Source organism: Peromyscus eremicus, chromosome 1, assembly GCF_949786415.1.
Source record: "Peromyscus eremicus chromosome 1, PerEre_H2_v1, whole genome shotgun sequence".
In the NCBI taxonomy this organism is placed as follows: domain Eukaryota; kingdom Metazoa; phylum Chordata; class Mammalia; order Rodentia; family Cricetidae; genus Peromyscus; species Peromyscus eremicus.
Genome location: NC_081416.1, coordinates 59,971,847 through 59,997,687, shown reverse-complemented (window position 1 = coordinate 59,997,687; position 25,841 = coordinate 59,971,847). Strand labels below are relative to the sequence as shown.

Sequence of the window (25,841 nt, the reverse complement as noted above, 5' to 3'; positions counted from 1 at the left end):
ACCTGTTAAAACACCTACAGGACCATGTGAGAACTTGGAAAATTTTTTAGGTCGCAGTGAGACCCTGGGTAATGGCTTAGGCACCAGTAAGAACCTGGACAAGTCTTTAAGTTCAGTGAGAACATGGGGAAGATCTTAGATGCTAGGAAAACTTAGGAAGTCCTTAGGCTCCAGTGAGAACCTGCAGGAGACTTTAGGTCTCAATGAAAACCAGTAGAAGGCTTTGGGACTCAATGAGACTTTAGAAAGGACTTAAATCCAAGTGAGAACCCGGAGAAGGGCTTAAGCCCACTAAGAACCTCTAGAAGGATTTCAGCTCCTGTAAGAACCTGAGAAGGGATTACACTCTAGTAGGAACCAATAGAAGGTTTTAGGCTCCAGTGAGAACCTGGGGAAGGACTTAGGCCTCAATAAGACTTTGGGAAAGGAAGGTCTCAGATTACAGTTGGAACCTGGAGAAGGCCTTAAGCACCAGCGAGAGCATGTAGAAAGCTTTAGGCTCCTGGGAGAAAGAGGGGGAAGGTCTAACGCCTCAAAGAGACTTTGGAGAAAGCCTAGAGCAGTGAGAACCTGGAGAATAGATAGAGTTCATTCACAGTGAAAACATGGAGAAGGCCTTCAGTCTCAGTGAAAACCCATCAAAGGCCTTATAGAATCTGAGAACTAGGAAAATTTTTAGGCCTCAGTGAGACCCAAGATAGTATCTTAGCTCCTGTGAGAATGTGGACAAGAGTTAAAGAATCTGTGAGAACATGAGGAAGGCTTTAGATGACAATTACAACTTGGGAAGGCCTTAGGTCCAAATGATAATCTGGGGAAGTCCTTCGTCATCATAAGAACCTGGAGAAGCTTCTAGACCCGGTGAGAACAGGGGAAAGACCTTAGACTGTTGAGATCATGATGAATGCCTTAAGCCCATTGAGAGCCTGTAGAAAGGACTTGGCCCATTGAGAACTTGGGGATGGCTTCAGGCATAAATGAGGCTTTCAGGAAGGCCTTAGATCACAGTGAGTACATGGAGAAGACCTTAAGCCCCAGTGAGAATCTATAGAAGTTTTAAGCCATGGTAAGGTCTTAAGCCTGGGAAAGGCCTTAGGCCTCAATGGGACTTGGAAGAAGGCCTTGAATCACAGTGAGAAACTGGAGAAAGCCTCAAGCCTCAGTGAGAATATTTAAAGGGTTTTAGGCTCCTGTGAGACCATAGCCATGGCCTAAGGCCTCACTGAAGATTTAGGGAAGGACTTATAGCACAGTCAAAACCTTCAGAAGGCATTAAGCCAAAATGAGAACCTATAGATGGTTCTAGCCTCCAGTGAGAACCAGGGTGTAGCAACGCCCATGTTACTACCCATTCACCATGTCTGAATGAGGGGCTAAGGATTAAAAAGAGAGACAAGATAGTGGGTCATTCATCTCAGTAGAATGCCCTTTATTGAAGGAGGGAGGAGGCCTTAAGTACAGACTTACAGCACAGTGGAAAAACCTGAGAGGGCAAAAGTCCACTACAGATGTTTTACATTCTAGCATTACACCAATATGCAGGATACAAAAACAAGGAACCTTTGGTGAGCTGTTTAGGAGGAATGAAACCAGCATGGAATTAGCATAGGGAGGACATCTGATCAAGGTCAGAAGCAAGGCAACAGCTCCCCCAAAACGGGGGCCAGGGCCCAACACCAGGGAAAGGCAAATGGACTTTGGAGATGGAATTAGATCACAGTGAGAGCTTTGAGAAGGCCTTAAGCCCAAGAGAGAACTTGTGGAATATCGTAGGGCCCAGAGAAAATATGGAGAAAGCCTTCAGAACCAGTGAAACTGGTCAAAGTTCTTATAGTACCTGTGAGAACCTGGGAAACATTTTAGGATCCAGTGAAATTCTGGGTGATGCTCAGGCTCTAGTGATAACCTGGGCAAACCTTTAAGACTCAAGGAGAACAAGAGGAAAGCCTTAGATTATAGTGACACCCTGGGAAGTCTTTAGGCCCCAGTGAGTGCCTGAAAAAGGTTTTATGTGCCAGTCACAACCTGGTGAAGCTCTAAGTCCCAGGGAGAAGATGGGAAAGCCTTAGTCCCCAGTGAGATATTGAAGAAAGCCTTAAGCTCCTGTGAAATTCCGTACAAGGTTTCAAGCTACTGTGAGAAGCTTGGGAAGGCTTTATGCCTCAATGATACTTTGAAGAAAGTTTTATATCACAATGTGAAACTAGAGGACTTAAGCCCCAGTGAGAACCTGTAGAAGGTTTCAGGCAACAATGAGATCATGGGAAAGGCCTAAGATCTAAATGAGACATTGAAGAAGGGCTTTAGATCCCAGAAAGAACCTGGAGAAGGTTCCAGCCCAGGTGAGAACATGTAGAATGTTGTACGCCACATTGAGAACAGGAGAAAAATCTTCAGACCCAGAGAAAAGGTGTTGAAGAACTTATTACTTTGTGAGGACTTTGGAAAATTTTTTAGGTCCCAAAGAGACCCTGGGTAATATCTTAGGCTCCAGTGAGAACATGAGAATGTCTTTAAGACCAGTGAGAACATAGGGAAGGTTTTAGGCCCTAGGAAAACTTGTGAAGTCCTTATGCCCCAAAGAGAACCTATAGAAACTTTTGGCCTCACAGAGAATCTGTAGAAGAAGTTGAGTCACAAAGAGATTTTGGAAAAAGCCTTAAATCCAGATAAGAACCTGGAGAAGGCCTTAGCAAGAGTGACAGCCTGTAGAAAGTTTTAGGCCACATTGAGAACATGGGGAAGGCCTTCAGATCCTGTGAAAACCTGTCAAAGTCCATAGAGACATTGTGAGAACTTGTGAAAAAAGTTAGGCCCCAGTGACACCCTAGGTAATACCATAGGCTCCAGTGAGAACCTGCACAGGGCTTTCAGAGCAGTAAGAACATGTGGGAAGATCTTAAACCTTAGTGAGAACCTGAGAAGGCCTAAAACCCCAATGAGATCCTATAGAATGTTTTTTTGCTCCAGTGAGACCTGTAAAAACCCAAGGCCACAATGGTATTTTGCAGAAGGCGTTAGATCACAGTGAGCCCCTGGGCAGGCCTTAGGTCCCAGTGAAAACCTGTGGAGAGCCTTAGATATCAGTGAGAATCTGGGAAGGTCTTAGGCTCCAGTGACGACCCTGAAAGACCTTAAGCCCATTTGATAAACTGACAAAGACCTTAAGGCCCAGCTGAACCTATGGACTATTTTAGGCTCCAGGAAGAATCTGTGCGAGGACTAAAGCCACAACGACACTTTGGAAAAGTCCTCAGTCACAGTGAAAACCTGGAGAAGGCTGTAATCCTGAGTGAGAACGTGCAAGAAGTTTTAGGCCACTGTGAGAGTGAGCAGAAGGCTATTAGAGCAATTGAAAACCTATCAAAGGCCTTAAAGATTGTGCGGTAATTTGGGAAAATTTCTAGGACCCAGTGAGACCCTGAGTAAACTTTAGTCTCTAGGAAGAACCTGGGCAAGGCTTTAAGACCCAGAGAGAACATGGAAAAGGCCTTAGACTCTTGTGAATATTTTGGAAAGGCTTAGACCCAGTGACAACCCGGGTAAGGCCTTAGATCTCAATGAGTCATTGGAGGAAGCCTTAGATAACACTAAAAACCTGGAGTAGGCCTTAAGCCTGAGTGAGAACCAATAGAAAGTTTAGGCCCCAGTGACAACCTGGGAAGCCTCAGGCCTCAATAAGATTTTGGAGAAGGCTTTAGAATCCATTAAGAACACGGAGAAGGCCTAATTTTAGCATGATTAAGAATATGTAAAAATTTTTAGGTCACGGGGAGAAAATAGGGATAACCTTCTGGCCCAGTTAAAAATCTGATGTGGGCCATATAGAACCTGTGAGAACTAGGGAAATTTTTAGGCAACAGAGAGACCTGATGTATCTTAGGCTCCAGTGAGAACCTGAGTAAGAATTTAAGACACAGAGAAAACATGGAGAAGGTCTCAGACATTTAGAGACCAGAAAGGATCTCAGAAGGCCTTCAGCCCAAGTGAAACCTAGGAATACCTTATGCCCCCATGAGAAAGGCCCTTCGCAGTGAAAACCTGGGGAAGATTTAAGACTCACTGAGAAAGTAGGAAATATCTTAGGCCCCTGGTAGACTCTGAGGAATGCTTTATGCTCCAGTGAGTATCTGTAGAAAATTTTAGGTGAGAGTGAAAATCTGGGGAAGGCCTAAGGTCTCAATGTGCATGGAGAAGAACTTAAATCCAATTGAGACTGTAGATAAAGAAGGCCTTTAGGTCCACTGAGAAACTATAGAATGTTCTAGGCCCTAGTTAGAACCTGGGAAATGCTTAAGACCTCAATAAGACTTGGAGAAGTCCATAGATCCCAGTGTGAGCCTGGAGAAAGCTTTAAGCTCCAGTGGGAATCTAGAGAATGTGTTAGGCTCAAGTGAGGACATGGAGAATATCTTCAGAAGCAGTGAAAACCTGCTAAAGGCCTTATAGAACCTGTGAGAACTTAACAAAATTTTAGGCCCTAGTGAAAACTGGCTAAGGTCTTAGGCTCCTGTAAGAACTGTGGTCCAGATTTAAAATCCAGTGAGAATATAGAGAAGGCTTTAGATTCCAGTGACAACCTGGGAAGGCCTTAGACACCAGTAAACATCTCAGAAAGCCTTAGGGCCAAGATATAATCTGGAAAGGCCTTATATCCCAGTGAGAACCCAAGGAATCATTAAGAGCCTGTGAGGACAAGGGAAAAACTTAGGTCTCATTGAGATGTAGGAATGCTTTAAGTTTGAGTGAGAACTTGAAGAAGTTTTTAAAGCACAGTAAGAACCTAGGGAGGGTCTATGGCCTCAAAAAGCATTTGGAGAAGGCCTTAGACTCTCAGGGCAGACATGGAGAAGGCCATAAGCCCCAGTGAGAACCTGCAGAATGTGTTAGGCTGTAGTAAGAACATGGGGAATGCCCTCAGACCAAGTGAAAACTTGCCAAAGGCCTTCTAGATACTATGAAACTTAGATAATTTGGTAGGTACCAGTAAAACCCTTAGTAATGTCTTATGTTCTAGTGAGAATATGGACAAGATTTTAAGATCCAGTGAGAACAAGGGAGAGGCCACAGACTCCAGGGACAACCTAGAAGTTCTTAGGACCCCATAATAACTTGAGGAAGGCCTTAGACACCAGTGGGATTCTGGAAAGTTATTAGGCCATGGTGACAACCTGGGAAGGTCTTAGTTCCCCATAATAAATAGAAGAAGGCCTTAGGTACTAGTGAGAACCTGGGGAAGGCCTTGGGCCTCAATGAAACTTTGGGGAAGGCCTTAGAAACAGTTAGAACCTGTAGAAGTCCCTATGTCCCAGTGAGAACCTGTAGAATGTTGTAGGCCACAGTGAGAACATGGAGAAGGTTTTTAAATCCAGCGAAAAATCTGTCAAAGGCCTTATAGCTCCTCTGATAACTTGTAAAAGATTTTAAACAACAGGGTGCAGCTGGACTTTTTTGTCAGACTTTTTTGGACTGCCAGCCTTCAAATAATGACACCCCCCCCTTTTTTTTAAGTTGATTGATGCTGCCAGGAGCAGATGCTATTTCACTATCATGAAAAGCCTAAGATATTAAAAGCCATTATCTTTAGGTCTCTGAAATGTTTGAAGACCCCCAGGCTATCTAAAATATATATGTTTGACTTTGTAAACATACGTACCATGACTTCAAGTTTGATTATTATTGGTGACTACTAACCTGCATTTCTAATTATTCTAACTAGTTTATAATAATAACTTTCAAGAATATTACATTACATTTTTTAAATGAGCTACATAGATACAATCCCTTAAACAATAGTATATATATATATATATATATATATATAATAAAAATAACCTTAAATTTGTATCAATATATGAAAATCCATACCAATGTATATTAGAGACTAGTAGTTGCTTTTTAGTTAGAAGTAGATTCAAATTTCTACCTTTTTATCCTATCTTTTCTACATTCCTCTTTTTTTCTTTGCAGAAAGAGATCCCTGAATCTAGCCTCCTTTGCTTAATTTCTTCCCTGCCCATGACCAGCAACAATTTGCAACTAATCCCCCCTAAACAATGACAAACATTCATAACCTACAGAATGACGAAAAACCACCCACCCCACCTCTCGGGAATGTGAGTGTCATGTCCTTAAAATTACTTCTTATTATCTGGGTATTCATTTTTAGGGTATTCTAAGAAAATTGAGATAATGATCAAGTCCTGGGAGAGCTAGATGTTGTCCAGTCTTGGTATGATAGGAAAATTTGAGGCTTAACTGAAATCTTCATGTGAATGGAGTAGTCTATGAGACCAGACCATCTCAGTTAATCACTTTGAAGGTGTTCTGGATACAGATTGTTGAAACAACTACAACAGAGACATTCTGAGAGGCTAGATCACCTGGGCATCTTGTCTTCATTGATGTCTGGTCCTTTTTTCCTGAAAATATACAAACTTTTATATGTAACATATATAACTACATTAACACAAGTATGGAATGTGTAGTGTGCACAAGTCAGCTAAAGATGATTCTGTTTTCTGTTTGAACAGGTAAAAGACATCTGTCAACTTTCTAAGTCCATTTGGACTGTATAACAAAACTGTAATATAAATCTTTATCCATGTGATATAAAAGCATGGCATTTAATAATAAGTCATGAGGACTCTAAAGTCAGCAAGATTTACCATGTCTCATCCAATCTTAGAGCTGTTCCCATAGTAGAGGGATCAGCATATATATCACCTGACTTACGGTTTTTCTTGGTCTTTTCTTCTCTCTCTCTCTCTCTCTCTCTCTCTCTCTCTCTCTCTCTCTCTCTTTCTCTCTCTCTTTCTCTCTCTCTTTCTCTCTCTCTCTCTCTCTCTCTCTCTCTCTCTCTCTCTCTCTCTCTTCTCTCTCTCTCCTTCCTTCCTTCCTTCCTTCCTTCCTTTCTTTCTTTTTTTTTTTGGTTTTTCGAGACAGGGTTTCTCTGTGTAGCTTTGCGCCTTTCCTGGATCTCGCTTTATAGACCAGGTTGGCCTCAAACTCACAAAGATCTGCCTGCCTCTGCCTCCCAAGTGCTGGGATTAAAGGCGTGTGCCACCACCACCTGGCTTTTCTTGGTTTCTTCCCTCGTGTATGAAGCCAAGATTTTTTTCCATTTTTCTTTATTAAGAAACTTTCTACTCACTCTACATACCACCCACAGATCCCACCTCCTCCCTCCTCTGACCCCCCAGCCCTCCCTCCCAAGCCATCCCACATCCCCACATCCCCCAAATCAAGATCTTCCATGGGGAGTCAGCAGAGCCTGGCACACTGACTGAGCCTAGGCAGGTCCAAGCCCCTTCCCACTGTACCAAGGCTGCACAGGGTGCTACACCACAGGCACCAGATTCCCAAAAGCCTGCCCATGCACCAGGGATGGATCCTGATCCCCCTGCTTGGATATTCTCCAAAAAGTTCAAGCCAAACAACCGTCTTCCATATCCAGAGTGAAGCCAAGATTTTCAGGAGGTTTCCTATAAGCAGATTTTTCTGTCCCACCAGTGAGCTCCCAAATAGTCACATGGAAACCTCTTATTATGTATGAAAGCTCAGCCGATAGCTTAGGCTGGTTTTTACCTAGCTCTTATAACTTAAATTAATCAATTTCTATTAATTTATGTGCTGACCCCAGGCTTGTTTACCTCATCTGCCCTTCCGTGTACGGCTAGCAACTCTCTGTGTCTCTGCCCTTCTTCTGCCCAGCATCCTCTCTGCCACCAAAATCCTGCCTGGGTATTGGCCAATCAGCTTTTTATTAAACCAATCTGAGTGACAAATCTTCACAGTGTACAAAAAGATTATTCCACAGCAGTCTCCTCCAATCAAATCTGATCTTTATTAATTTTGAAGAAGTCCATAGCCCTTTGTTTCCTGTGGAAACAAAAGCATAACCTCTCCCCCAACATAATACATTTTCTGACTTCCATTCAGAAGCTAAGACATCCTTAAAATATATAGGCTGATTTAATTTAGCAGTTTTTTTTCTATAATCCAATGTCTCTGAGCAGCATTTGCCCTTGGCTCATCAAAAAATTCAAACTCAACAAAGCACCATACAGGATCCAGAAACCCTATGTTCATTTCATCCTTATGTGGCTTATTCTTTTTATATTACTTTATTCTTTCTTTAAAGACTTTTTTATTTTTAAACTTTTTCTGCGACTGTCTATACCCATTTTTGTGGTGGTATTTTACTTGTACTGAAATGTGATTTTAATTGTATGTTAATAAATAAAGTTGCCTGGGGGTCAGAGTTATAGAGCCATAGCAAGTGCATGGTGGTGGTGGCACACGCCTTTAAGGACCTGGAGGGCGGTACATACAGGCAATGACAAGGCAGTCACGTGTTTAGTTTACAACCAATGAGAAGGCAGAACATCTAGACTATTTAAAGACATACACACAGGAAGTAGGTCTCTTTTTCGGAGAGCTCTCTTGGCTGAAGCAGGATAGCTGAAGCAGGAAGGATAAGGCTCTTAGTTCTGACCTCTTGGCTTTCTTCTCTGAATCGGCTCTGTGTTTCTTATTTAATAAGATGGTTGGTTACATCTACACATTTTCTTTTCTTCCTTCAGCATCTAAGCACATTTTTCAACATATTGCACCTTTTCAGAGTTTTTTTTTTCCTATCTGGACCTGACTTTTTGTGCAGCTCTCTGACCATGTGAGCCAAGCCTTAAACTGCCTTAAACTGCTTTGTAGCTCTGCTTAGCACATGGCTCTGGCAGCTAGCTCTGTTCCCTTCAGGGACATCCTAGCTGTGCCTAACTGTCCCAGACACACTTAATCATCCCAGCTCTGGGAAGTTGTTGTGTCTGAGCTTTAGCAGGCATTTCTATCTAGTCTCTAGCCCAAGTTATGTGCAGGATGTTCAAGTGCTTGGCTGTACAGCAGGGCCTCTTAAAGAATTCATTTCTCTATACACTGTGAGCACTGAGCCTAATGACAGACCATGGTTGCCAGGAAACTGCGTCCTCCTTGTTCAGAATTTTTTCACAGCTTTCTCAGGCCCTATGTAGATATACACGCCCCACATAGGGTGCCAATAGTAGTTGGGCTTTCTTGTCAGATTTTTTTGGGGACCCCCAGTCCCCAAATAATGACATGGAGACTTACTATTAATTTTGAAAATTTGACCTTTAGTTTAGGCTTATTCCCAACTAGCTCTTATAACTTAAAGTAACCTGCTTATATTAATCTACATTCTGCCACATTGATTTTTACCTCTCTTCCATTCAGTATGTCTGACTCCCTCCATGTCTCACTTTTCTCTTTAAGCCAGAGTTCCTCTCTCTTCCTGGATGTTCCATCTATCCTCTCCTGCCTAGGTATCAGCCATCCAGCTCTTTAATCAAGCAATTAAAATAAACACTGACATAATTTTACACAGTGTTATCAAATATCCCACAAAAACAGGAGAACCTGGGTAATGCCTTAGTCTATAATGAGAACCTGGACAAGTCTCTAAGGTCCAGTGAGAACATAGGGAAGGCCTTAGCCTCCCGTGACAACACAGGGAGGTCATAGGGCACAGTGAGAACCTAAAGCAGGATTTTGGACACCAGTAAGAATCTTTTAAGACTTTAGGTCCCAATGAGAACCTGGGGAAGTTCTTAGACACACAAACAAATCTAGGAAGGCCATTGGTACCAGTGAGAACTTGGGGAAGGCCTTAGTGCCCAGTGAGAACATTGGGAAGCTTTAAGACCCAGTGAGGACAAGGGAAAGACCTTAGGACCAATTGAGACTCTGAGTAATGCCTTAAACTCCAGTCAGAAGCCTATACATGATTTTAGGCCACAGTGAGAACCAAGGGAAGGCCTAAAGCTTCAATATGGCTTTGGAGAAGGCTTCAGATCTACATGAGCATCTTGAGAATGCTGTTAACTCCAGTAAGAACCTATAAAAGGTTTTATACCAAGTGAGGATCTGAAGGAAGGCCAGATGCTCCAATAACAATGTGGTGATGGCTTTAGACCAATTGAGAACATGGGGAAGCCTTAGATCCCATTGACTATCTGAGAAGACCTTAAGCCCAAGTGACAACCCGCTAAAGGCCTTAGATACCAGTAAGAATTTTAGAAGGCCTTGTATCCCATCACCAATGTGGGAAGGCTTCAGTAAAAACTAAGGAAACACATGGGCCCAAAGGAGAACATGAAGAATGCCTTAGGCCTCAATGAGACATTGGGGAATGCCTTAGGTTGCGGTTAAAACCTAGAGAATGTTTCAAGTCTATGTGAAAATCTGTAGATTTTAGGGTTCCTTAGAACTTGGGCAATGCCTAAGATCTCAATAAGACTTTGGAGAAAACCCTAGACTCCATTGAGAATATGGAGAATGTCTTTAGCTTCAGAGGGAACCTTAGAAAGTTTTACTCCCCAGTAAGACCTTGAGGAAAGCTTTAGGCTATATTGAGAACCTGGAAAAGAATTTATGATTGACTGAGAACATAGAGAAGGGCTTAGGACCCAGTGACATCCTGGGAAGGTCATAGTTCCAAGAGAGAAGGTTCCGAAGATCTTACACACTAGTGAGAATCTGGGAAGGTTTGTGATCTAGTGACAAAGGCACTAGTGATAACCTGGGAAAGGTCTTAGACCCCAGTGAGAACCTAGGGAAGGCCTGTGGCCTCCATGAGACTTTGGGGAAGGCCTTAGATAGCAGTAAGAACCTTGAGAAGGTCTTAAACATGAGTGAGAACCTGAAGAATGTTTTAGGTCACAGTGAGAACATGAGAAAGTTTTAAGAGCCAATGATATGACAACCCTTCAATGCCGTGGGACACATTTTATACACTGTGAATATGTCATTTTAATAAAGAGCTGTCTGGCCAATAGCTGGGCAAGAGAGCCAGATTAGGAGAATTCTGGGAAGAAGAAGGGCAAAGTCAGAAGAGTCACCATGAGACACAGAGGGAACAAGACATGCTGGAGATGTAAAACCACAAACCATGTTTTAGCACATATATTAATAGAAAGAGGTTAATTTAAGTTGTAAGAGCTAGTTAGTAACAATCCTGAGCTATTTTCTGAGCATTTATAATTGATATTGAGACTCTGTGTTGGTTATTTGGGAACTGGTGGGTTGGAAAATAAAGTCTGCCTACACAACAAAGACCTTATAGACTCTGTGAGAAATTTGGGGAAATTTTGGCTTTAGTCCAATCCTTGGTAATGCCTTAGGCTCAATTGAGAACCTGGGCAAAACTTTAAGACCCAGTAAAAAATGTAGAAGTCCTTACTTAGACCCAGTGACAACCTGTGAAATCCTTAGGCCCAAATGAATACCCAGAGAAGATTTTAAAAAACCTGTCAAAGGACTTATAGAAACTGAGATTTTGGTAAATTTGAGGGCCACTACTGAGACTCTGGAATATATCTTAGACTATAGTGAGAAACTTTGTAAGATTTTTAAGACCCAGGGAAAACATGGGGAAGGCCTTATACCCCAGTATATAAGGCCCTAGGCCTCAGTGTAGACTGGTTGAAAGTCTTATACACCAGTGAGACTCTGGGAAGACCTCAGGTCCCAGAGACAACCTTGGAACCTGAGAACCCTGTGATAACTTATGGTAGGCCATAGGCTCCAGTTAGAACCTGGTGAAGTTTAAGAATGCGTGAGAGCATGGGAAAGACAATAGGTCCCTTAGAGATCCTGAGGAATTTTCTAAGCTCCAGTAAGAAACTGTAGAGCATTATAGTTCACACTGAGAACACAGGGAAGGTCTATATACCCTGTTGTTTTCATAGAACATGTGAGAACTTGGGTAAATTTTAAAGACCCATTCAGACTCTGGGTAGTGCCTTAGGCATCAGTGAGAATCTGGGTGTCTTAGGTAGGATTTTTTTTTCTATGAAGAGATACCATGACCTTGGCTACTCTTATAACAGAAAACACTTAGTTGGGGCTGGCTTACAGGTTCAGAAGTTTAGTCCATTATCAAAATGGCAGGAAGCAAAGCGGTGTGCCAGCAGACATGGTGCTGGAGAAGGAACAGAGAGTTCTACATCTGGATCAGCAGGCTGCACAAAGAGAGAGTGACACTAGGCAGGGCTTGAGCTTCTGAAACCTCAAAGCCCATTCCCCAGTGACACACTCCCTTCAACAAGGCCATACCTCCTAATAGAGCCACTCCCTATGACCCTATAGGGAACATTTTCATTCAAACCACCACACTGGGTAAGGGTGTAAGACCCAGTCAGAACATGGGGGCAGAGCTATAGACTCCAGTTATAGCCTGGCAATGCCTTAGGCCACAGTGAGAAACTGTAGGAAGTTTTAGGCCTAATTAAAAAATGGGAGAAAACCTTAGGCCACAATGAACTATCAGAAAACACCAAGAATCTTAGGTCTTTTTTTTTTTTTTTTTTTTTTTGAGGAAGTATGTCACTGTGGGGGTGGGCTTTGAGATCTCTTTTCTCAAGCTTCACTCAGTATGACAGTCAGTTGACTTTCTGCTGCATTTGATCAAGATGTAGCCAGTACCATGTCTGCTTGCATGCCACCAATGCTCCCCTTCATGGTGATAATGGACAGAACCTCTGAAACTGTAAGCCACCACCTCAATTAAATGTTTTCTTTGTAAGAGTTACCATAGCCATAGTGTCTCTTCACAGCAATTAAAAACCCTAGCTAAGACAGAAGTTAGTACCAGAGGCTGGAGTATTGCTGTGATAGGCCCAACCATGCATGCCTTTGTGTGGAGTAATATGGACCTTGGTACTTTGGGTTAGGAAGCAGTAGGATGCGTTAAGCAGTGCTTAATAGAGGATATTATTAGGAGCATGGAAGACAATGGTGCTGATAATGATTTGAAATGTTGGGAGCTGGCTCAAGATGTTTCAGAAAAGTATTAGTATGTTGCCTAGAAATCATTCTCGTGATATTTTGGTAAAGAGAGTGATTGTCTTTTGCCCTTGTCCAAAGAGTCTGCCTGAGGCTAAAGAGTTTTGGATTAATTCTATTGGCAGAAGACATCTCAAAACAGCCTAGTTTAGACTCTGTTGTATGGATATTAGTGTTAATTCTAATGGAGATTTATAATTAAAAGTCACAAGTTGAGAAGAGTAAATTACAAAATGTAAATTTTGAGGAGAAAAAGAGCACCAGGAAGTGGAATAGAGCTAAATCCTGTGTTCAAGGAGAGAAATAGATTGAGAAATGGAACAAATGGAGTGATGACCTCAGGGCAAGATCTCACCCCTCTAAATTTCTAACTTGTGAAAAGAAAAGCTTAGAACCAGGAGTTAGTGACACACACCTTTAATCTCAGCACTGGAAAGGCAAAGGTTAGCAGATCTCTGAGTTTGAGGACAGCCTGGTCTATAGAGCAAGTTTCAGGACAGCCAAGCTTAGGCAGTGAAGGACAAAAGCTAGTGATATAGTTGAACAAAGGGGCCACGTTCCAGCCCCAATAAGCAGCAGAACTTGGCAGCTTAAGCAACGTGTTTCTGGATTTAGAGTTAAAGATAGAAAAAAAAGTTATGGAATAAAGCCACTGAGGCCGCTACTGGAGCCACACTGATCTAAGTGGCCTGTGCTGCCACCCAGGGCCATAATGTCATCCAGGCCCAAGCTGCTGCTGAGAGCCATGTCTGGGTCCATTGCCCTAGAGCAGCAAGAGTCTGAGTTGCCATCTGTGTCTCCTGTTGTCACCAAGGGCCATGTGGATGCCCAGCGTCTGGTCAGCCACCTAAGGCCATGTAGGTGTCTGTCTTAGTTAGGGTTTTTTGTTTGTTTGTTTGTTTGTTTGTTTGCTGTGAATAGACACCATGACCATGGCAATTCTTACAAAGAAAACATTTAATTGAGGTGGCAGCTTACAGTTTCAGAGGTTCGGTCCATTATCATCATGATGGGGAGCATGGCAGCATGCAGGCAGAAGTGGTGCTGGCTACAGCTTGAACAGAAGGCAGCAGGAAGTTGACTGTCACTCTGAGTGAAGCTTGAGAAAAGAAACCTCAAAGCCCACCCTCATGGTGACACACTTCCTCCAACAAGAGCACTCCTACTCTATCAAGGCCACACCTCCTAGTAGTGCCACTCCCGTTGGGGGCCATTTTTTTTTTCAAACCACCACATACCACTCCCTGGCCCCCAAAGGCTTATAGCCATATCATAATGCAAAAATGCATTCAGTCCAACTTCAAAAGTCCTCATAGTTCATAATGGTTCCAAACTTGTTTCAAAGTCCAACATCTCTTCTGAGACTCATGCAATCTCTTAACTGTAATCTCCTATAAAGTTAAAATAAAAACACAGTTCACATACTTCTAACATATATTGACATAGGATATACATTACCATTCCAAAACACAGGGAAGGGAGCAAAGAGAGGAAATACTGGAGCAAAACAAGACTTGAAAACCAGCTGGGCAAACTCCAAACTCTGCATCTTCATCTGATGTTGAAGTGCTCTTCAGGTCCCCAACTTTGTTCAGCTTTGTTGACTGCAACACACTTCCTTCTCTTGGGCTTGTCCCACTCCATGTTAGCAGCTCTCCTTGGCTGGTATCCCATGACTCTAGCATCTCTAACATCTTGGGTTCTCCATGGCAATCCAGGTTTCAACTTCACAGCTTCACTTAATGGCCTCTCTAACTAGGTCTCTATTCAGGAACAAAAATGACATATGCCTGGCCTCAGTGGCTTTATTCCATAACTTTTTTTTCTATCTTTAACTCTGAATCTTAGGTCTTAATGGGACTTTGTGGAAGGCCTTAGACCACAGTGAGAATCTGTGAGATACCTTTAACCCAGTCAGAACTTGATAAAAAGTCTTAGGCTCCATTGAAAATGTGGGTAAGGCTTAAGTCCCCTTGAGACTTTGGACAGGGCCTTAGGTCCCTGTGAGAACCTGGAGAAGGCTTTAAACCTGAGATAAAAACTTCTGAAAGTTTAAGCCACAATGAGAATATGGGGTGGCGGAAACTATTTAGACTCAGTGAATTCCTTTTAAATTCACTTATAAACCTGTGAGAACTTGGGAAATTTTTTAGGCACCAGTGAAACACTTTATTATACTTTAGAATCCAATGAAAACCTTGGCAAGTCTTTATGACACAGTTAATGTATTAGGAAGGCCTTAGCCCATAGTGACAACTTGTGAGGCCTTAGGCCCCGGGAAGAACCTGCAGAAGGCCTTATACAATAGTGAGGATCTGGGAAGGCCTCAGGCACCTGTGACTACCTGGGAACTTAGTCCCCAGTGATAATCTGGGGGAGGCTTTATTCCCCAGTTAGGACCTGGTGAATCTTTAAGATACAGTGACAATATGGGAAATACCTAAAGCCTCAATGAGTCTCTGAGGAATGCCACAAAGTCCAGTGAAAACCTGTACAAAAATTTATCCAGAGTGAGAATCTGGAGAAGGCCTAGGGCCTCAATAAACTTTGAAGAAGGCTTTCTATCCAAGTGGGAACTTGGAAAAAGCCTTTAGGCCCAATAAGAACCTGTAGAATGTTTTAGGCACTAGGTTACAACATGTGCTAGGTTCCACTGAGAAACTGTAGAATGTTTAAGGCCTCAGTGAGAACCTGAGAAAGGCTTTCTAGAGCCTGTGAATAGTTAGGAAAACTTTTAGGCACGAGTGAAACCCTTAGCTAAAGCAGCATTAAGAACCTGAGCAAAATTTTAATGTCCAATGAGACTTTGGGGAGGGCCTGAGATATCCTTGAGAACATGGAGAAGTCCCTAAGCAATAGTGAGAGCCTATAGAAATTTTGGGAGCCAATGTGAACACAGGGAAGGCCTAAGGGCTCAAGAAAATTTTGGAGAAGTCCTTTGATCACAATGAGAAACTTCAGATGACTTTAAGCTTCACTGAGAACGTGCAGAAAGTTTTAGGCCACAATGAGAACATGTGAAAAGCCTTCAGACCCAGTAAAAACATATCAACAACCTTATAGAACTTGGGAAAATTTTTAGGCTCCATTGAGTCCCTGGGTAATACTTTGGGCTCCAGTGAGTATTTAAGATCCAGTGAGAACATGGGGAATGCCTTAGGCTCCATTGACTACCTAGGCCCCAGGGAGAATCTATGGAATTCCAGTAAGAATCAGGGAAGACCTCATGTCAGAATGAAAATCTTGGAAGGCCTTAGGATCAGATGATAACTAGGAAAAGATCTTAGGCCCCAGTTATACCCTGGGGAAGCATTAAGACCAAGTGAGAACATGAATATAACCTTAGATCCCCTTTCAAACATGAGGAATTGCTTAAGCTCCAGTGAGAACCTGTAGAAGGTTTTAGGCCACAATGAGAACATGGGGGTAGGCCTAAGGACTCAATGTGACTAGAGAAGTCCTTAGATCCAAGTGAGAAAGTAGAGCAGGCATTTAGCTCCAGAGCAAACTTACACAAGACTTAAGCTTCCCTGGTGAGAATCTGGGGAAGGCATTAAGATTCAGTGAGAACCTGGGGAAAGTTTTAAAACCAAGTGAGAAATGGGTAAGGAGACCCCATTAAAAAGCTGGGTAGGGCTTAGACCTTAGTGAGAACATGAAGAAGGACTTAAACACTAGTGGAAATCTGGAAATTCTATGGAACCAATGACTACCTGGGAAGGCCTCATACCCTAGTGATAACAAGGAAAATCCCTTAGGCCCCAATGAGAACCTGGGGAAAGCCTTAGGCCACATGATACTTTGGGGAGGGCCACAGGTATAATCTGGGGAAAACTTTAAACTCCAGTGAGAATCTGCAGACTGTTTTAGGCTCCAATTAGAACCTAAGGAAGATAGAAGACCTCAAGGAGACTTTACAGAAGGCCTTAGATCCTCAGTGAGAATCTGTTGCAAGGTCTAGGCCTTAGAACTTTTCACAGTCTTTACCTGGAGAAGGTCATAAGCCAGAATGAGAAACTCTAGAAAGTTTTAGGCTCCAGGGAGAATTTAGGAAAGGATGAAGGCCTATATGAGACTTTGGAGAGGCCTTTGAAATCAGTGGAACCATGAGAAGACCTTAAGCTCCCGTGAGAAGATATAGAATGTTTTAGGAAACAGAGAGAACCATGGGAAAGGACTTTAGACCCAGTAAAAACTTGTGGATCCCATATAGAACCTGTGAGAACTTGGGAAAATTTTTAGGCCCAGTGAGACCCTGAATAATGCTTTAGGATCCTATGAGAACATGGCCAAGGCTTTAAGACTCAGTGAGAACATGATTAAGATCTTAGGCCCCATTGAGATCTTGAAAAAAGCCTTAAATCCAGAGAAAACTGGTAGAAGATTATAGACCACAATGAGAACCTGGGGAAGGCCAAATGCCCCAATGTGAATAGAGAAGGCCTTTAGCACAGTCCATGCCTTTTAGAAAATAAGGTATGCTCCTCAGAGACCTTCTCTACTCTCTCTGTTCCCCCAGACTCAGTCTCAGGCTTGTTCCTAGTGCTGCAACAGAACACTAGCTTCAGCCTCTCTTCACCTGTCCACATCTCCTGTGAATCCCACAGACCATCTCCTCCTGCCTTCTCTCCCCTTATTTGTCACTGTGTCACAGCCTTTGACAGCAGCAGACATTCCCTGTGAACACACCTGCTGAACAGGCCAGAAAGCAGACAACACACAGTGATCACACTCCCTGAAAGTCTGGAGAAGAAGCAGAAAGCAAGGAATAAAACATTCACCCAAGAAAGAAAAACCTGGAAATCAGCACCTAGACCTATAATAACCCCAAAACCAGATGCTCAGATACTAGCATAAGAACACAATCAACAACATCCAGGACAATCCATCTTCACTTGAGCCCAGCTATATTACCACAGCAGGCCCTGAATTTTCCAACCTAGCTGGAGCACGACAAAAAGACCATAAAACCAATATATGAGGATGAGAGAGGTCATTAAAGAGGAAATAAATAAATCCCTTAAAGAAAGCCAGAAAAATACAAACAATTGGAGGAAATGAAAAAACCTTTTAAAGAAAGCCTGGGGAAAAAAACCAACCAACCAACCAAACAGTATAAAGAAACAAAACTGTTCAAAACCTGAGAATGGAAATAGAAGCAATAAAAAACACACACACTGAGGGAATTCTGGAAACAAAAAATTTAGGAATTTAAACAGGAACTGCAGAGGCAAGCTTCACCAACAGAATACAAGAGATGGAAGATATGACAGAAGAAATGGATACATCAGTCAAAGTAAATGTTACATCTGAAAACTACAAATTCTCCATGGCCTAAAGGCATTATTCAGATTGCCATAGAGATCTAAGGCCTGCTCCAAAGTCTCCTTGAAGCCTTAGGCCTACCCCAGGTTCTCAGTGTAGCCTAAAACATTCTACAGGTTGGTGATGGCTTTTCTTGGTTGTCAACTTGACTATATCTGGAATGAACTACAATCCAGAAATGGAGGCCACACTTGTGATCTGGATCTGGAAGACACAGGCTTTCAATCCAGATCTTGAGGCTGGAAAACACTCACCTTTAATCCAGATCTTGAGGCAGGAAGACACAACTTTAATCTGGGCTACACTTTCTGCTGGAAGCTTATATAAGGAGAATAGAAAAGGAAGAGTTCATTTATTCTTCACCTGCTTGCCCTCACCTTGTCAGTACACACATTCCTTCATTGGCCTTAGAGTCTAGAGTCTACTTCTTCAGGATTCCAGCATATACAGAAGCCCAGCTGAAACACCCAGTCTCTGGGACTGAGCAACTACTAGGTTCTTGAACTTTCCATTCATAGCTAGCCATTGTTGGACTGCAGCCTGTAAGTCATTCCAATGAATTACACACACACACACACACACACACACACACACACACACACACACACATATGGAGAGAAAGAGGAGAGAGAGAGAGAGAGAGAGAGAGAGAGAGAGAGAGAGAGAGAGAGAGAGATTCATTCCATAAGTTCTGTGACTCTACAGAACCATGACTAATACAAAGTTCTCAGTGGAATCTAAGGTCTTTCCAGGTTTTCTCAGAGGTCTAAGACCTTCCCAAATTCTGACTGTTGTCTAAGGCCTTCTGCACATTCTCATTGGGGCCTAAGGCCTTACCAGGTTGTCATTGGAGTCTAAAACTTTCCCCGTATGGTCTTGCCTAACTTCTCTGGAGTCTAAAGCTTTTCTCAGAGTCTCGCTGAATCCTAAAAATTTCCAAAGTTCTCGCAGTTTCTATAAGGCTTTGAATAGTTTTTTTTCTGAGTCTGAAGGCCTTCCCAAGTTTTCACTGTGGCCTTAAACTTTCTACAGGTTCTCTCTTGGGCTTAGGGCTTTTCCAGGTTCTAACTATGACATACAAGATTCTCCTTAGAGTTATTGAGGCCTAATGACTTTCTCAGGTTCTCTCTTGGACCTAAGTCCTTCTATAGGTTCTCAGTGGGGCCTAAGGCTTCTAAAATGTTCACTTTAGTGTAGACCTTCCCTGTGTTCTCACTGGGTCTTAAACCAATGTGTTCTCATTGGTTCTCACTAGAACCTAAAGAATTACTCAGGGTCTTCTGGTACTGAAAAATTTCCCAAGATCTCACAAAGGCTTTAAAACCTTTGATAGTTTATCATTGGGTCTGAAGAATTTCCTCATGTTCTCACTGTGTCCTACAAATTTCTACAGTTTCTCACTGGTTCTAAAGGCATTGACTAGGTTCTCTTTGGGATGTAAGGCCTTCTCCATATTCTCAATGAGGTGCAAAGAAAGACTTACCAGGTTCTAACAGGAGCCAAAACCTTTTAATAGGTTTTCAATGGTGCTTGTGGCCTTCTTTAGATTCTTACTGGGATCGAAGACTTTCCCTAGAATCTCATTGTGGCCAAAGACCTTCCAGAGGTTTTCACTTTGGCCTAAAATCTTCTACAGGTTCTAACTGAGGCCTAGAGACTTCCCAGGTTGTCACTGGGATCTAAGGCCTTTCATATTAAAGATATGCCCAGGTTCTCATTGAAGCTTAAGACATTACCCATGATCTCACCGAGGCCTAAATATTTCCCTAAGTTTCTTCAAGGCCTATATGACTGGATCTGAAGATTTTCTACAGCTTTCTACAGGTTCTTTCTGGGATATAAGGATTTCTCCAAAGTCTCATTGAGGCCTTAGGCCATCCCCAATTTCTCACCATGTCCTAAAACCTTCTACAAGTTCTCACTGAAGCTTAAGGCATTCCTTATGTGCTCAATAGGGCCTAAGGTCTTTCCCATGATCTCAATGGGTTATAAAGCTTCTCCATGTTCTCACTGGAGCTGAAGTACTTTACATGGTTATCATTGAGGCCTATTCCATGTCTAGTTGTCGTTGGAGCCTAACAGATTTTCATTGGGGTCTAAAGTGTTTTCCCTACTCTCACTGTGTTAAAGCTTTGACCACGATTTTACTGGAGCATATGGCATTACACAGGGTCTCATTGGTGACTAAAAACTTTCCCAATATTTTACAGGTTTCAAAAGGCCTTCAACAGGTGTACCTATTTCCTGAATGGCTTCTCCAGGTTCCTTGTTGGGCTTAAAACCTTCTATATGTATTCACCAGGGCCTACAGACTTCCAAGCTTACCACTGGGGTCTACAATCTTCCCCATATTTTCACTGAGTCATAAAACCTTGCCTAAGACATAACCTAGGGTTTCACTAGGATCTATATATTTTCCTAGGTTCTCACAGGATCTAAAGTCCTTCAATAGGTTTAACTGGGTCTGAAGGTCTCTCTCACATTCTCACTGTAGCATAAAACATTCTATAGCTTATCACTAAAGGTTAAGGCCTTCTCAAGATTTTAACTGGGTTCTAAGACCTTCTCCAAATCTTATTGAGGCCTTACAACTTCCCCAGTTTCTCACTGGAGCCTAAAATCTTCTACATGTACTCACTGTGGCCTAAGTCCTTCCCAGGTTTTAATTGGATTCTAAAGCTTTGCTCAAGTTCTCTCTAGATCTTAAAGACTTGCAGGGATTCTCACCAGAACCTAAGGCATTATACAGGGTTTCACTGGGGCCTAAAAATTATCCCAAGTTCCTATAGGTTTTGTAAGACTTTAAACTTGTTTTACTGTGTTTGAAGGTCTCCCCCATGTTCTCATTGTACCCTAAAAATTTCTACATGTTCTCAATGTAGCTTAAGGCCTTCTCACATTCTCACTGTGATCTAAGGCCTTCCCTAAAGTCCCATTGACTAAAGTTTCAGGCCTAAGTCTTTCCCCAGATTCTCACCGTGGCCTAAAACCTTCTATAGGTTCTCACTGGAACATAAGGCAATCCTCAGGGTCTCATTTTGGACTATGGTCTTTTCCATGATCTTACTGGATCTGAAAGTTTCTCCAGGTTCTTACTAGGACTTAAGGCTTTTCCCAGGTTATCTGTAGGGACTGAGGCCTTCACAGACTGCCACTGTGTTCTAAAGCCTTCCAAGATTCTTTCTGGCATCCAAGGCCTTCCACAGGTTCTCAGTAGGGCCTAAGAACTTCCAAGGTTCTCATTGGTCTAAGGTCTTCCCCATGCTCTCACTATGGCATAAGGCCTTCTCCAGGTTTTCACTAAGTCCTTTGCTAGATTTCATTGAGAGCTTAGGCCTTCTCCAGGTTCTTATAGGTGCTAAAACTGTCTACAGGTTCTCACTGGGGCTTTAGGCCTGGTACAGTTTCTCTCTGCAATCTAAGCACTTCTTCAGGTCTCACTGAACCCTAAGTTCTTCCCCAGGATTGCTCTTGAACATGAAACCTTCTACTGGTTCTCACTGGAGCCTAAGCACTTCCCAAGTTGTCACTGGAGTCTAAGGCATTCCCTGTGTTCTCACTGGCTCTTAAAACCTTGCCAATGTTCTCTCAGGAGCCTAAGGCGTTACCCAGGGTCTCATTGGTGCTGGAAGAATTTTCTCCAAATTTTCACATGTTTCAATAAGTCCTTCAAAAGTTTTTGAGTTGGTTTGAGGACTTTATCCATATTCTCACTGTGGCTTACAACCTTCTTGACGTTCTCTTTGGAGCTATAGACTTTCCTCGGGCTTTTTTCTAGAATTTAAGGCTTTTACCCAGTGTCTTATTATTGTCTAAGACCTTCTCAAGGTTCTCATTTTGACGTAAAACCTTCTACAGGTCTTCACTGAAGCTTGAGGAATTCTTAAGGCTCTCAATGAGGTAAGGTCTTTCCCATGTTTTTACTCTGTATTAAAGTTTCTACAGGAACTCACTAAGGACTAAGAATCTGCCTGGGTTATCATTGTGGACTAAGGCCTTCCTAGGTTGTAACTAGGGTCCAAGACCATCCTCATGTTCACACTGGGTCTTAAAACCTTGGCCAGGTTCTCCCTGGAGCATAAAACATTACCCAGGATCTCATTGGGGCATAATATTTTCCCAAGTTCTTATAAATTTATAGGGCCTTCAAAAGATTTTCACTGGGTCTGTAGACATTCATCACATTCTCATTGTGGTCTCAAAACTTCTACAGGTTCCAACAATAGCTCAAGGCATTCTTCAAGGTCTCAGTGCTGTCTGAGGTCTTTTCCACATTCTCACTGGGTCTCACAGCTTCCCCAGGTTATCACTGAGGATTGAGGCCTTCACAAGGTGTCACTGCTGTCTAAGGCTCTCCTCTTTTTCTGACTGGATCTTAAAGACTTACCAAGTGTCTCACTGAAGCCTAAAGCATTACCCAAAGTTTTACTAAGACCTAAAATTTTTTGTAAGTTCTCACAGGTTCTATAAGGCCTTCAACAAGTTCCACTAGGTTGGAGGGCCTCTCCCATGTTCTCATGGTGGCCTAAAAGTTTCTAAAGGTCCTTACTGGAGCTTTAGGCCTTCCCAGGTTGTAACTGAGTTATAAGGTCTTCTCCAAAGTCCTATTGAGGCCTTAGGCCTCTCCAGGTTCTCATTGTGTTTTAAAGCCTTGCCTGGAATTTCAATGGAGCCTAAGACATTACTCAGGATCTCACTGGTTCATAAAAATTTCCCAAGCTATCACAGGTTCTATAAGGCCTTTCACAGATTTTATTTGGTATGAGTGTCTTCCCCAAGTTCTCACTGTGGCCTAAAACCTTCCAAAGATTCTCATACAGGATTAAGGCCTTCTCTAGGTTCTTATGTGAAGCTATAGCCTTCTTTTACAAATTTCATCAATGCATAGGAATTCCTCAGATTCTACCCAGGATGAAAACTCTTCTACAGGTTCTCACTGGAAATTAAGGCCTTCTCCAGTTTTTCATTGTGATCCAAGACTTTCCTCCAAATCTCATTGAGCCCTGAGGCTTTCTTCAGGTTCTCACTGATGTCTAAAACCTTCTACAGGTTCTCACTGGGGTCCAAGGCCTTTCCAGATTGTCACAGAAGTGTCAGGCTTTCCTCATGTTCTCATTGAATCTTAAATCTATGCCCAGATTCTCATTGGGCATTACCCCAGGTTATACCTGGGTCTAAATATGTTCCCAAGTTCTCATAGGCTCTGTAAGTGCTTTGAAAAGTTTCACTGAGTCCCCTAGGTCCTCACTGGGGCCTAAACCATTCTACAGGTTCTCACTGAATCTTAAGGCCTTCTCCAGGTTATCACAGGGATTTGTTGCCTTCCCCAAAGTTTCCTTGAGGCCTTGTCACTGGATTCTAAGGCCTTCTCCAAAGTTTCATTGAGATCTTAGGCAGTCCAGGGCACCTAAAACATTCTAGATGTTTCACTGGATCTTAAGGCCTTCTCCAGGTTCTAGCTGTGTGGCAGTTTGAATGAAATTTACCCCCATAGGCTCATAGGAAGTGGCACTGTCAGGAGGTATGGCCTTGTTGGAGTAGGTGTGGCCTTTTTGGTGGAAGTGTGTCACTAGAAGCAAGCTTTGAGGTCTCAGATGTATAAGCCAAATCCAGTGTCACTCTCTCTTCCTTCTAAGCCTTTGGATCTGGATGTAGAAATCTTAGCTACTTCTCCAGCACCATGTCTGCCTGCATGCCACCATGCTTCCTGCCATGATGACAGTGGACTAAACCTCTGAATTTTAAGCCAGCTCCCAATTAAATGCTTTCCTTTATAAGAGCTGTCATGGTCATAGTGTCTCTTCACAGCAATAGAAACCCCAACTAAGACACCCTGCAATCTAAAGTCACTGAGGCTTGTGCTAACCAGTGTTTTACTGCTGTGAAGAGACACCATGACCATGATATTTCTTATAAAGAAAAGCATTTAATTGGGGCTTGCTTACAGTTTCAGACGTTTAGTTCATTATTCCAATGGTGGGAAGCGTGGTGGCACACAGGCAGATATGGTATCTGAGAGTTCTATATCCAGATCTGAAGGTAGCAGGAAGAGACACTGGGGCTGGCTTGAGGTTTTGAAACCAAAAAGTCCACCCTCAGTGACACACTGCCTCTTAATTCCTCTCAAGTAGCACCATTCCATAATGACAAATCTTTCAAATACATGAGACTATGGGGCCATTCCTATTCAAACCACCACAAGGCTGAAGGCCTTTCCTGTTTGTAACTGGGGTCTGTGGCCTTCTCTATATTCTCACTGTGTCTTAAAACCTTGGACACAGCCGGGCGGTGGTGGTGCACGCCTTTAATCCCAGCACTCGGGAGGCAGAGCCAGGCAGATCTCTGTGAGTTTGAGGCCAGTCTGGACTACCAAGTGAGTTCCAGGAAAGGCGCAAAGCTACACAGAGAAACCCTGTCTCGAAAAACCAAAAAAAACAAAACAAAACAAAACAAAAAAAAAAACCTTGGACAGGTTCTCCCTGGAGCATAAGGCATTACCCAAGATCTAACTGGGGCATAAAATTTTCACAAGTTCTCACAGGGTCTATAGGACCTACAAAATATTTCACTGGGTTTGTAGACCTTCCCCATGCCCTCACTGTAGTCTAAAAACTTCAACAAGTTATCACTGACTCTTAAGGCATTCCTCAGGGTCTCAATGGTGCCTAACATCTTTCTCATGTTCTCACATGGTCTTAAAGCTTTCCAAGATTCTCAATGGAAATCAAGACCTTCCAATATGTTACTGTGGTCTAAGGCCTTACCCTTGTTTTCTCTGGGTCTTAAAGACTTGCCTAGGTTCTCACTGGAGACTAAGGCATTACCCAAGGACTCACTGTTCCCTAAAATAGTTTCCAAGTTCTTACATATTCTATAAATTTTTGACAGGTTTGTATAAGCCTTAAGGTCTTCCAAAAGTTCTCAATGAATCTTAAATCCTTGAACAGATTCTCACTGAACCTGAGGCATTCATTGCCCAGGATCTCACTGGAGCACAGACATTTTCCCAAGTTTTCACAGTATCCATATGGCCTTTGACATGTTTTACTGGGTCTATAGAACTGTCCCATTTCTTCCCTGTGACCTAAACCTTCTATATGTTCTCACTGGGCCTAAAGGCCTTCTCTAGGTTCTTACTACAGCCTAAAACCATCTACAGGATCTAAGGGGCCTAAGGCCTTCCTAGTTTGTCACCTGGGACTAAGGCCTTCTCAAATTCTCACTGGTGTCCAAAGTCTTACCTGGTTGTCACTGTGGTCTAAGACAGTACCCATGTTCTCACTGGGTCTCATAAAGCATTTCCCAGAGTATCTCTAGAACCTAAAATTTTCCCAACTTCTCTCAGGTACTGTAGGCCTTCAGTGGGTTTTCACTCCTTGGTGATATTGTGTTCCTCAATATATTGTGCACCCTAATAAACTTATCTCAGATCATTGAATAGAACAGCCACTAGATATAGAGGCCAGAAAATGGTGGCCCACACACCTTTAATCCTAGCATTCTAAAGGCAGAGATCTGTCTGGATCTCTGTGAGTTCAAAGCCATACTGGAAACAGCCAGGCATGGTGACACACGCCTTTAATCCTAGGAAGTGATGGCAGGAAGCAGAAAGGTATATAAAGTGTGAGGACCAAGAACTAGAGCCTGGTTAAGCTTTT

General features: G+C 42.7%; 1 long non-coding RNA gene across 2 annotated transcripts in view; it reads right to left on the bottom strand.

Annotated features, from left to right (window-relative positions):
- The window catches only part of LOC131898508 (uncharacterized), a 48,171-nt gene extending 29,394 nt beyond the window's left edge, over positions 1-18,777 (bottom strand). For both annotated transcript variants that reach the window (XR_009375949.1, XR_009375950.1), the window contains exons 1-2: positions 18,438-18,777; positions 6,384-6,422 (exon numbers count right to left, since the gene is read on the bottom strand). This is a non-coding gene — a long non-coding RNA (uncharacterized LOC131898508). The remainder of the gene's footprint in view (positions 1-6,383; positions 6,423-18,437) is intronic.
- Positions 18,778-25,841: the final 7,064 nt, after the last annotated feature.